The following is an 11285-nucleotide window of genomic DNA, read 5'->3' as shown; positions in this document are numbered from 1 at the left end:
AATGCACACACATACACTCACATGCATGATACAACATAGTATAATAGAATACAGACAGTAATGTTAGTTAGCTTGGTTAACTCGCTAGTTTCAAGAAACGTGCTCTTTCGCACCCCCCCCCCCCTCATGCCCACACACACACATAATGGGTGTTGACATTGTCCATTGACATTTCATCATTGCTGTTGTAAAATTGCTGTTGTCATTTTGTTTTAAAAAATGTTCTACAAATTGTCACAAATGTTCTACAAATTTGTGCCCTGCAACAGACTGGCGACCTGTCCAGGGTGACCCCGCCTCTCGCCTGGAACGTTAGCTGGAGATAGGCACCAGCAAACCCCCCTGACCCCATTAGGGACAAGGGTGTACAGAAAATGGATGGATGGATGGATGTTCTACAAATTGTTCTAAAAACGTTTTAAAAAGTGAAAAATGAAAATTTTTCCAACATGAAATAATTCTTATGTGAAATAAAACACAATAGAAAGTATTATATAAAACATAATTTTGAATCAAAATCACAAAAGTAGCATAAAAACACATTAATTGTAACCCGGGTCAAAAAAGACCCAGTCACGGAAGACTGTATAGTCAGTCACTCATGCATCAGAGGGCTAATCTATCCATCATTTGCAACTACATCTATAAATAATTCAAGGCGCCATTATGGACATCGGTAGTGAGGGATGGGAATAATGAAGCCTAGGCGTAAATTCAACTGGAATAAGTCGGTTCATCTCACTGGCTTATTCAAACACATTATGCCCCTCGATTGCAATCTGTTGGTGCCGGTCTTCTGCTCCAATCATCAATTTAGTAATTTTTCAATATCTTACCTGGGTGCAGCATATTTGAAATGTTTTCTTATTTGTTTTTGCTAGTTTATTCATGGCTTCTACTTGTTCAAATCAGCCTAATTTGTCTGTGAACGTATCACCCTTGGGACACATAGATGGCTGTATTTCCAAAACTTAGAAATTGCTATCTTAGAAACCGACCTCTGCCTCCTGATGTGTTGATCCAATAACCAACCTTGCCTAAATTCACACCACATGATTTATATCACTGTTATAAATGGCATTTCCCCTAAAACCGAAGCAACATTAACAGTTTTTTTTTATACATGTTAGGCTACATGACATTTCAGCATTGTCTCCATAGTTGCTAAATAAGCCGTGACTCAGTCCAGGCAAAGCAGCAGCGTTAAGTGTGTGGTTAACAGCTGTGATTCCTAATATATATATAAAAATTACAGTTTAAAACAAAGGGATAAAAATAAAATTTGTCAAGAGTCCACCTACCAATCAGACCAAGCTCTCTTCACTTCCACCCAAACGGGAACGCTCAAACGTCAGCACTTGACAGGAACCACTTCACCCACGATCAAACGTGGAGGACGCCAGTATGTTTTTGCTGGTAAAAAAGTAGTGATGGGCTATCTGAATCCAGGCTTCGAGGCTTGTACTGAGTAAAAAGGGGGAGTGTCCGATGAAGCCCCCGCTTCTAGGCTTGTGTCCATAGACATAATATCAGGATAGACGCCTCATGCACCGCTCTCGCCTATTGTCGCTGACGAGATTTAGAGCGGCCAATTTGGAGTGGTCCACCACTCCACTCAGCGTTATGTGTTTAGCAGGCACAATGACATATCAGCACATTTAATCGATCATAACACGCTTTTTGTTACTGGAAACCATATTCAAACATCTATCAAAGCTACATTTATAAACAATTGTATTTTTAAGTATGTTTTTAATACATAGTTCAACATATTTAAATATGCTTAGTGGCTATAACAATAGAATAGGAATGGAATAATCCGATATTGATGTATGATGAGCATATTACAAAGCACACAGCCATTCATAATTTAATAAATTATGTAGTAATATCAATACATATTATATTATATAACTATACAAACACAAATAAATAATGATTAATACTGAATAATATATATTGGATACATGTTTATATGTATGTATATATGCATATGTTTTCCAGCCGACAAGTTCTAGCTTCAGAATTATTCATTAGCTGAGATTGAGTCCAAAATCCAATGCGAGATTCATCCGTGCTGCAGTGAATCCGTCTCTCTTTAAAGATATCTTCCACTTCTTCCTCACATCGTGTCTTTAAGAAACCTTCAAAACAAAAACGAACGATTTGGGATGTATTTTACTTTTGACAAAATAGTCTTTACCACCTGTGTAAACTTTTCTGGTGAATGTTATAACAAGAAATATAAGTTTTATAATATATGTTACATTGTTTCATTTCTAATGTAGGCTCTTGTGTCAGATAATCTAAGTCAATTTTAGAGAATTTATGGAATCTCAGTTGACCTTCATAGCGGGGCTGAACCACATATTACACCAAGCACTGTAGCTAATATTAGCTGGTATCTCGCAGGTGGACATAAATAGAGTAAAGTAATATACTAATCACAAAATATACACAATAATATGCCCATCTTACTTGTGAAATGTTGTCTGTCGAGCCCTCACATCATTAGTCCATCGATTCGAACAACAATATCCCTCAATGCTGAGGCATCTTCTGCTGTTTTGATTGAGCAAAGTAGGAGGGACGACCACTCCAAGATGGCCACCATATTTCCTGCAACGGAGCAGCCAATGCAGGGTCTACTCTTATTGAGGCCTGCCCATAGCAATGCATAGGGAGAGCAGTGGCTGACACTGCCTACATGCATTTCATGGCAGGCACCTATTGTTCTACACCAGGGGTCACCAACTCCAGTCCTCGAGGGCTACCGTCCTGCAACTTTTAGATGTGTCTCTGCTCAAACACACCTGGATCAAATAAACTGCTCATTTCCAGCCTATTGCAGTGAGGAATGAATGCTGATGAGGAAATTCAGACATTTTGGAGCAGAGGTGAATCTAAAAGTTGCAGGATGGTCTGTTTATTATGAGGACTGGAGAGTGTATTGGGTGTAGACCCAATAGAATGTCTGTTTATTATTTATTTTTCTTCCGTCAACCTTAATGCAGCTCATACCACTGCATGCACCCCCATAAAAGTGGTATCCAAACGTTCAGCTTGATGCCGAGAAGGGAGCTATTACTTTTAGTGGGATTCTGAGTTAAAATGACGACATAAATTAAGAAAAATGAGAAAATTTGAGGCTGAGTGTCTCACCGAATCAGTAATCTTTTTCTCTGAAACACACACACAGCATTCTGGATTTCTGACTCCAATACCCTTTTTAACTCCCGCTCGTGGGCACAAATATCGCCCTATTGGTCTCAAAGTCGGTCATGACAGATACACATGCCTGCTCCTGTAAAATGTTTTCAAAAATTTGCTAGGGCTTATGGTTTTTTGTCAGGGTCCTTGAGACTGACGCTGGATGTTTCTCAAGTATAGAAACTCCAGCATACTCTCTGACAGAGAGCCAGCCCAGGTGCAGATAATTAATTACCATAGCAACGGGTCCCAGCCAGAGGCAGTGAGGCAGCCTCACAAACAGCCGCAGAGAGGGGTCTGGGAAGAATACATATTTCCTGTGACTATTCATATTTTGTTTAGGTAAAATTATTATTTCGCAGAATTTTTGAGTGAATTAAAATCCTTAGTATGAAGGCTGAAAAATTTCGAGAAATAAACAATTACCGATTGTCTATTTTTTTTTGGACTGTGAGTGAGAATCACATGTGCGAAGCTTATAGTCGTCAGTCTCGGACTGAATCCCATTGAGCATTGGGTTTTGGCATTTTACTGTTGTAGTGAATCAGATCAGTTATAGAAATATGGTGATGGATTTGGCAAGAGCTTCACTCATTGAACATTGTTGAACCAATTAAAGCTTATTAGTAATGTATGTTTATGCTCCCTATTCATTTCAGGTGTAAAGAGCAATCCAGTTGTGCAAACTGTAGCTAAAATGTTTGGTTCAAGCTGACGGGCACACTTTGGCAGGACCTGTAAAATTTCTGCAGGAATTTTCTAGTATTATGTCTATGCTTGTGTCGTCTTGCTGAAAACCATGTGACTGGCAACAAACGAGGCCTGCATTTGACTGCTTCATTTTGCGTGTCGATTTTCAAAATAAAAGCGCTATGAGCCGTGCTGCTTGATGGGTTGTTGTCCATTTGGTCTCGCATTAGAGGAGAATATTTGTCTTCAGTGGCCAAAATGAAATGAACATTGACCAACATATTTGATGTGTATTGATGATGGCACTCATCAAAATGTAATGTTTGTTACTGCTTTTCTCAATAGTAGATTATGGTGTTTTTTTATTGTGGTGGGATGGTGTTCCACCCTCCCCCACTCTGTGCACCAGGCACCGTTGATTGGTGGGCGGGGCGAATGCCTTTATAGTTGGGTGGGCCGCTGCAGGGTGGGTGTGTCTTTGTTTCTCCCACTGTTGCTACGGTCGGCGGCTACATGTCGACTCGTCTGCAATCGTAAGTGGCAGTTTTGCTATCCGTGGCTGAGATTATGGTTGGTTTTTGGGTGCTACACCTATCGTGCGTTTCTGCAGTGTTGCTCTGATGGCGTTGCCGGCTGCAGCTGGGGGTTGCTGTGGCGTGCGGCTTCCATCTGGTCCTCACCTGCTGACCCGCTTCCTCCCGGGTTAGGCTGTGTTTCCACCCCTGGGTAAGCTACCTGCTATCTAGCTTTTGATTTCTTTTATCTGGATCCACTGTTAATGGGTTTTTCTGTTTCAGGCAACTGATTGTGTTTGGAGCAGCAGTGCTTTGGACGCTCTGCTGTCTTGTCTTGCCGTTGTTTGGTTGGGCCGCCCTTAACTAAACCTGTTGCAGATTGGGCAGGCTGTGTGGATGGGGCGTTACCCCTCTGGCCCTATAGTAGGGCATTTGGAAGAAGATGACAACAATTTGTTCCTCTGTTTGAAGCATTTTCTTTTACCGTTTTGTTGTGTTATTGCAGTACTAATTTTTCTTTTTGTTTGATTTATTTTCTTTTGCATTGCATGGTTTCTTTTTGTTTTACTAATTTCTTTTGCATGTGTGTTCATTTTATTTGGAATAATTTAACTTGTCCTTTTTCCTTTTTGTGTTCCTTTTGTTCCAGGGACCGAGTAGTAGGCCTGAAGCCTCGTTTCTAAAAAGAAGAAATGTTTTAAAGAATTGTTTTATAAAATATTGTGCACTGATAAGTCTGTGTTCGGGTGCACCTTGTCACTTTTAAAAATACCTTTTTTTTGTGCTTTTATGATGTAAATCTCTTTGAACTGCATTGTTGCTGAAATGTGCTACACAAATAAACTTGATTGTCTGAAATGGAGCCAGCAAGAGGAAAATCTGACAACTGAGAATATTTTGAGACGATCGCTCACAATAAAATTATTATTGGATAACAATAATTAACCCCTCCACCTCCCAATTTCTCACCTTCTGCAAAGTTCCACTATTATTTGTAGTCTGATTAGCAAAGATATCAGTCTGGCACAGCAGAAACGGATTTAATCCAGAACTAAAATTCAACATGTACGTAGGCAAATATAAGGGATCAGAGCCAATTAGAAATCCAAGAAAAAGTGAATGTCCCAACAGGCACTGCACTCCCAAGACACTAAAACATCAAATGTCTTTATTGTCAAATCCGTCTATGACATAAAAGAAACCCCAACACAACCACTGACGTTCAACATATACCAGGATTAGATTGGCTACAAATAATTTTAATAAAACATATGACAATTAAATATGGTCTCATTGATTCTCCTGTTACTAAACATGAGTTTGATGAAAACTATGTGACAATATTGCATTTAGTAGTTTTTGGAAGTATGATCCAACTGAGTGACAACGCTGTTACAGTTTCACCAGCAGATGAATGAAGCATTGAGTAATTAACCTTTTTGCAAAGCAAATGGTTGGAAAGCTTCATTGCTTCATGAGGCTTCATTTGCCCATTACTAGTAAAAAGCTTATTAACTACAATGAACAATCAGTTGTAAGTGCGCAGGCAGCCAACCTCACCTGTTCTCGGCACACAGACAACCCAACATGGAAGTGCGGCGCACAACGTGTCAACAGCAAACAAGTGTCAGTCTGCAGCTTACCTCAGCTTTTATACTGAGCGCCCTCTGGCGCTATTGGCTCACTTGCAATGAGGCAGAAGCATATCAACAAACCTGAGGGAAAGTGTCAAACAAGCACAAAATAAACCCTGAGGAAGTTTAGCTAGAAACAGAGCAATCAACTAATTAAAGGAAAATAGTAAGAATCCAAATCACAAGGAGCAAAATACAAGAAAGGAACAAGAACATCAACTCAAATAAATCAATTATGTATGAACTACTCACAGTGAATAGCATCGTCACACCTATCACTACTGTCATCAATCATATCCTCCACCAAACTCCCTCCACAGCTCCCAGAAAATAACAGGAAGCCTTGGTAGAGTGATCAGACTAAGCCAGCTGAAAGAATGGGGGGAACAGTGGTGACAGCTGTAGGAGTTCACCCTGGAATCGATGGATCACCTCATTGGGCAACACTTCACTCGCCTTGCCTGGAAGGACCAATGTCAGCCTTTTAATATATTTTATTTTATCACTCTTAGATATATTTTATAAACTTTATCTCTTATGGGTATTTTCTATTAATATTAAAGACCTTGGATGGAGCAACTTGTCAATGAATAAGCAATTTCCCCTTGGGGATCAATAAACAATATTGTATTCTATTCTTTACTTCCTACTGCATCAGGAATATTAGATGGTATTACTCAAGCAAACCATATCTTTTTCTTTGTTTATTTTGAGGTCAGACTGAAAGTTGCTAAATCAATAAACACTGAAAATATAAAATCAAATTAGCCACAGCAGGTCTCTTAAATGGCTAAACCAGGTAGAGTATCATCAAAGAGTTTAACTCTTGACCAGACCATTAAATGTTCCATTGAAATTTGATTTTGTGAGTTTGGTGGTATGGCAAAGTTTAAGTTACAGCAGTGTGAAGCTGCAGCTATCCATTAGCAACTTTCTCACCCTACACCATCAACCACAACCACATACAAGAGTTGGAAAAGATCAACAAAATGTCGTCCAAGTGCCTTTCAATTATTGCCCATTGTCAGACCCTTGTAGGGTGAGACACAAGTAGACCATCAAAAAGCTAATGCCTTTTGATGGTCTAATTAACAACATGAGGTTAATGTGTCTGGATGGATAGTAATGATGTTATAGGCCACTTTTTCCTCATGCTACATCACCACGCCACTTAAAGCACTGTGGCAGAAAAACAAGCCCCCGAAGTGAGAAAAATCAACGCGAACTCACTGTGGCTGGAAGTGCACTATTAGTCAGGGGTTTGTGGACAGCAAGAGGGAATGTGTGGGTGTGTTTGACAGAGTTGTCATGACAGGCGATGTTTCAAACAAACAGCAGTAAATTGTGGAAAGGTCAGCCTGCAGAGTTCAACGTGCAATGTACCAAAATTAATAAATGAGCAGAACACTAATAAAATGGGTACTAAGACTTTGTATCTTGAATACCAGACCCCAGGCTTTCCTTTTTAGACAAAACATTTAGTATTTTACTGAGCAATCTGTACTTACAGTTATAGTACTGTAGTCTAATTCAATTCAGTTCAGTTTTATTTCACAGCAAAATTACTTTACAAAAAAGTAATTTTAATTCAATCATGCATACATTCTAATTGATTTATCAAACATTACAGTAAGCACAGTAAATTAATCAAGTTAGGTTAAAAGGTTTCTATCCAAGGAAGCCAAGCAGAGCATCTAGTCTCTGACTTTTAGCATTCACTCCTATAAGACAAGCCTTGACTTGACTTAGCAGTAATCCCTCATAACAAGCATGCATGTTGCAAATGTGGAGACGAAAAACTCTTATTTCAATTTTCATAACGGTAAAAGTTAAAAGCAGTTAAATGTAGACATGTACATTATCTCAATCGATGTTCTCCAGGAAAGAATCACAGCCAATCAGAACGCGAGAAAAATAATTGCTGGAGAACAAAAAGCATTATACATTAGCATTAATGCTAAGCTGAGCACAGATGAATAATGATTAATACTGAATAATACATATTGTATTTTTTATGAGCTTCAAGAGTGGCTATGGCTATGAGAATTATAAGAATTCTCATAGCCTTGCATTAAATGCAAGGTCGAAATGCAAGAAAAAGTAGTAAGACTCGTAGGTAGGAAGATTGATGCTTCGAGTCATATATTAACAATAACTATATTGTTTCATTCTTATATGTGCTCTGATGCATCTCTTCTCCACAGCAACATTCAGAAATGTTAATAGTTTTGTCATTTTCAATATGAACCTCTCGCTTGTTTGGGTTGTCATTATCCATTTGAGCAATACTCACAGGTTTGGATTTCTCCTGCCTTTTTGTCTCTTATGTTATTTATCTACAATCAGATTTGTAAGTTTACATGTTGCCTTCTGAAAATGACAAAAAGAAAAGCAAAATCAAGACAACAAATATGAATTAAAATAACAACATGCCTCAGCTTTATCACAAAAGTTTATTTAAAACCTCTTAAGCCCGACTTCTGGTATCTCCGTAAGCAACCGCTACACGTGACTTTTTTTTATTTTTTATTTTTTTATTGTCCGCTAAAGAAGGCTTTCATCATTCGAAAACTATCCCACATACAAGTTTTGCCCAAAATGTTTGGTTTTACGGCTAATTAATATCAGCTGATGGATCTAAAGGGGCGTGTCCATTTAAATGCCATGTCATCAAATACACGTGTAAAAAGCGAATTTTCGGTCGGCTGACTGACAATGTTCGATATGACTTGACACAGAGAAGACTCTTAACTTTGGATACTTGAAAATATTGGCTTTGTAACCTCACTTTAGGGTCGAAATTCACCTGAAACCCCCTCCCATGCTTTCTGAATGAGTTTTTAGCAGCTCTGAATGAGGTGCCAACGATGGCGCTTTCCTGCTTCAAAGATCACTCGAGCCAAGCTGATTACCCTCCCCACTATCTTCCTGCTTCGTGTGTGGAAGCTAAAAGCAAAATGGTGCGGAGGGGGATTTCTCCAACCTGGCTTTGTGCAGAAAACCCACGCTGTGGGAACTGATAAAAGTAGTTTACCAAAAGTCATAGCATAAATCTCCAGAAGAAGCTGAACATTTTGATATATGAATTAGTACAATTAGTGAAAGATAGTAGAAGTAGTAGAATTTTGTAAAACGTTTGTAGAACATTATATAATAATAATAAAAATAATAATAATAACTAGAAAAATAGCTGTTCCTAGCGAAACAGCCGTGAGAATGCATATTTGCAAAACGTTTGCTGCAGAAATGCAAGAAAAGGCTGAGAAAAGCTTAAGAATTTGAAGAAAAGAGAAGAAAGCAGAAGAAATTGAAATAGTTGAACAGTGAAACATAGCAAACAGCATATATTAGCAGAAACAGAAATTAGTACACAATCAGAAATATTTGAAGAAGTGAAACTTATCATAAAGGGCCAAAGAAGCATATTTGCAGAATGATTGATGGAGAAATATAAGAAACTTGAGAACAAAGAAGAAGTAGGAAAAAAGCATAAGAAAGTCACAATCATACATACATTGTAGACATCTTTTGTCAAGTAGTGAAACTTCGCAGGTATTCCTATTTCAGCTGAAGAAGCAGAAGTTTGTGTGCAACCTGAATTATTTGAAAATGTCAAAAAGTGAAACAGCATAAGAAAGACCATAATTAGCACAAGAGGAAATTATTGCGAAACCAGAAATAGTTGAAACAGTTGAACAGTGAAACATAGCAAACAGCATAAATTAGCTGCAGCAGAAATTAGTACACATCTAAAAATATTTGAAGAAGTGAAACTTAGCAAAACAAAGAGCGTAAAGGGCCAAAGAAGCATATTTGCAGAATGATTGATGGACAAATATGAGAAACTTGAGAACAAAGAATAAGAAGTAAGAAAAAAGCATAATAAAGCTGCAGTCATACATTGTAAACATTCTTTGCCAAGTAGTGAAACTTAGCAAAGGTATTGCAGAACTCAGCTGAAGTTTGTGGGCAACCTGAATTATGTGAAAAAAATCAAAAACTGAAACAGAGCTTAAGAAAGTGCATAATTAGCAAAAGAGGAAATTATTGCAAACCCAGTAATAGTTGAAACAATTGAACAGTATAATTATTGCTTAATATTTGAAGGAGTAAAACATAGCAAAACAAAAATCATAAAGAATCAGAAAAAGCAGAACATTTTGATATATGAATTGCTACAATTGATTAACCCTTGTAGGCCAAGGTCTATCTAAATGGCCATTCCGGCGCGCAGTCTTTCTCAGTGCATCAGAGCTCGCTACGAAGCCATGCCGCGATCGCTATCAAAACTACTACTAACACTACACACACCACAAACTCTAAATAACATACTTACTGTATAAAAAACCTATCCAAACACTCTTAGTAAAATCCACAGCATCAATTCTCCCTCGTCTCTTGCCGTATCCAAATCCCCCCCTCCCCCCCTCGTTTGTCCCTACGTGTCTCCGTTCTACCTAGCAACAGACCGTCAACACATTTTCATTGGTTGTGTCGAAATGTGTACAGTAAACCCCCCCACACAGTAAGGCGGAAATGATCGATCATATTCCTGGCTTTATTTTCAAGTAAATAATCACAAAACCAATATAAAAACACCACTTTTACAAAGTTTGAAGTCCGTACTGTCCACCAGAGGTGAAATGAACACTCGGTATGCCGTCTGTGTTATTATGAAGCCTTATAAATGTGTCACGTGCTTGCCCGCTCCACAGCGGGCTTCGTCCCGGTAGGGTTAAAGATTGCAGAAGACTATAGCAGATAATAAAACCAGTAGAAGACATACAGAAAAGTAGACGACCAGGATGCATAGAAACAGATAAAAACAGAGCACAAGAGAAAAATACATTGAAAGAATAGGAGAAAGGAGAGAAAGAATGGTACTCTGACTATGGTAAATGAAAACAGTTGGCATACAAAAAAGTAGACAAGCTAAAAGATGGTAAAACCAGTAGAAGTAGAAGGCATTCAGAAAAGTAGACAAGCTAAAAGATAGTAAAACCAATAGAAGTAGAAGGCATACAGAACAGTAGACAAGCTAAAAATAGTAAAACCACTAGAAGTAGAAGGCATACAGAAAAGTAGACAAGCAGAATGCATAGAAAGAGATAAAAACAGAGCACAAGAGAAAAATGCATTGAAAGAATAGGAGAAAGTGTGACACGGTGGTACTCCAGTAGAGTTTGACAGAAAACAGTAAGACCTGTAGCAATGATGGTAATAATTTCATAAAGTA

Source organism: Poecilia reticulata, chromosome 16, assembly GCF_904066995.2.
Source record: "Poecilia reticulata chromosome 16, P_reticulata-male-v2, whole genome shotgun sequence".
NCBI classification, from domain to species: domain Eukaryota; kingdom Metazoa; phylum Chordata; class Actinopteri; order Cyprinodontiformes; family Poeciliidae; genus Poecilia; species Poecilia reticulata.
Note: the sequence above shows the minus strand (reverse complement) of the source record.